Here is a 3,007-nt window from a genome sequence, read left to right on the forward strand (position 1 = left end):
AACACACACTACCATATCCTACACCACAATACATAGCATAATATCTTACACCCTTTACACTGTGGTATTGGCATCTTTTCCAAACACCACCCATCGAATTTTCAACTTGTACACTCTTCACCGTACGCGGTGTTCTTTATGTGCTTTGGCGTTCATATGGCCGTGTTCTACTTTCCACTCAAATCGCTCACTGAAGAAGACGTCAGGCGATACATGAATCCCCCCGAGATTGGCGGTTTACAACCAGATGTCGTGTGGGGAGATTTCAACTTCAAAGCCCGAAAGTATGGCCACGCATCTACAAATCACGGACTAGTATGAAAAAGATTGAAACTATTCTGCGTAAGACGTGACACTTGAACTACCTTTATGCTGGCGGCTCAACTGGTACTGAATATGCGTATCATCGACCTACCACCCCCGCCTCCCTCCAAACTTATAAGCTGACGGACTACGGTATCTGTGTTGACCACACCTTTGGGCTCGATCTCCAGATACTTCCCCCGAATTAAATCCATCGGCCCCAACAAATGCCAGCAATGCCGCCGCCTCCGGACCAACGCCTCCCTTCCCATGGATATAACCGATATCGCCATCGACTGTATCACCTACGCAACAAATCTTGCGCGCGATTATTCCACCTAAAGCCAGCTTGGGTAGCATAACTGTAGCCTCCTAACAGCGCGCCCAAAGAAATCCGATGCAGATATCACCTCCCCCGCCGACTTCCGCCCCATCACGCTTACGCAAATAGTCAGACGCATCTTTGAAAAGTGCTTTCTTAATCTGATTACGAGCCACCCCGGCTCTGCTACCCATGCTACCCAAGCTGGCTTCAAATCACGGTACCCCTGTCATACCCAAGTACTTGCCGCCATGGAATCTGAGACATACTCAGAAGAGTAGTAGAACGACGCCTGTCTGGACATAACCAGAGCATGCGACAAGGTCGCTCTCCCACGCCTATGGGTACTTCTGCGTCGCGCTGGAATGCCCGAAAACTGGATCAACTGCCTCCGCGCGCTGTTGGGGAGGGTCCCTACCCGAGTGACATACCGCGACACGCTCTCGTCTCTATTCCATAGAACGAATGGCATCCTACAAGGCTCAATCGTCGGCCCCCAGCTCTTTATTATCTACATGGATTCCTTAGCTGTCACGCTAGCACAATTTTGGCCCAAGCTCCTCCGCTCCTATTTATTTGTTGATGACACATGGATCCAAGCCCCTCGATCGGTTTTGCTCCAGCCCTTCTTAGATGACGTTGATGCGTGGAGACGCAAATCTGGCCTCGAACCGGGTGTCATTAAACCCCGAGTATGATCTACCGACTTGCGACACGCGGCGCCAACCCTCCGTATAAATGGAGAGCTTATCACGCCGACGCTTGCAGACGCACCTTGGAACACACGTTACCTCCCCCTGAAACTGGCGCCCACACATGCCGAACCGAAGCACTCCAAATACCTGGGGTTCCCACTCTCTCACGGAGTACCAGGAATCAACCTCGCTAAACATATGCAATCCCTGGTTGCAGCATTGTCACTGGGTATCGCCTCTTTCCGCGCTTATGGCTTCCATGGCTTCAGCTGGCGACACCCCCGCAATCGACTGGTGATGTTCAAAACATTCATCCTATCCACGGCTACATATGGGATGAACATTATTGCCTGGGCTCCGCCTATATGGAAGGATGCGTTGGACCCCCTATTCGAGCGCTTTAACTCAGCACCCATCCAAGCAGCAGCCATCATCACGGACACTATACACCCTCGGTTTCCCAAACATCAAACAAACTTACTTCACTTTTGCGGCCTGCTTCCCGCGCAACCATTCGTGGACTACCTCGGAGGTTGTCTGGGAATACAAATTGACTCGGTGGACAGCACAAATCCACTTACTCCTCTGACGCAGCCCGCCTGGGCCCACGGATAAACCATCACTGCACTTCCCGTACAGTATCTATGCTCACCTGAAAACTGTACACAAAGCCACGGGCGGGCGTACACCCGACCATGTAGCCCTCCACCAACGCTGTGACGACATCAGGAAGAACTCAACAAAACGTTGGTCCAACAAGGGGATCGCGGCAATGGCCCGGCGCCAAATACTACCAACTGGTTATGGGTAAACCGCCAACCTCAAACCGAGACACAGCCAGACACGACAGCTTCAATCGCTGCTTCGAGTCTATACCAATCCGGCTCTGTGCTATGATTGTAACGAATATGTACATGTTCACATTGCTCGACTACCGCGTCGACGGCTGTCTCTGCCCTGTCTGCCCCGGTAGCCACAAGTTCACTACCAGCCACTTTACCTGCATCCAACAACTGATTCGACGCATCCTGGTAGGCCCGAAACTGCCGCCCATTGGCCCTGACCTCCTTCAGCAATTACAGGAGTGCCACGACTTCCACGGTATCTGGACCCTCCACAAACACCTTGGATCTTTTCACCAGCACGCCGAAGAACCACCATACCCTCACCCGTCCTTGACACATCAACAGATGTTCCCCATACCCCGGCTAATCACGCTGTTAAAGTACTACTTCCAAATATCGGTTCAACCCAAATCATCGCGCTTGTTGGTTCCGACTATGATACTTCCGATCCAGGCCAGCCAACACATACCGAATTCATCCGTGGTCTGATGCGGCATTGACTTACCCCCATCCTCGCTTCTCGACCGGATTATGACGGATAACCTGGTCCTTCTCGGTATTTCATACTCTGCACTAACCCATTCCGCGGCACTACACGGCGCAGACCCGATCCGTACCACAGAGGTGGGTACTCTACTTAGTAGGTCAGCAAGCGAATATATGGAACATTCGATAGAACCAGTGTTTTGTCAACACCGGCCCGAATTGACTCAGCACATATCTTCCATTGTCGACTCACTTGGCCCAAGCTTCAAACGGGAATTTACTGACCACTTCTTCCCATCAATCTTTCCTGAACCACTACAGCGACTATGAGAGCCATACCATATATTCATATATTG

This window comes from Sphaeroforma arctica, assembly GCF_001186125.1.
Source record: "Sphaeroforma arctica JP610 unplaced genomic scaffold supercont1.14, whole genome shotgun sequence".
NCBI classification, from domain to species: domain Eukaryota; class Ichthyosporea; order Ichthyophonida; genus Sphaeroforma; species Sphaeroforma arctica.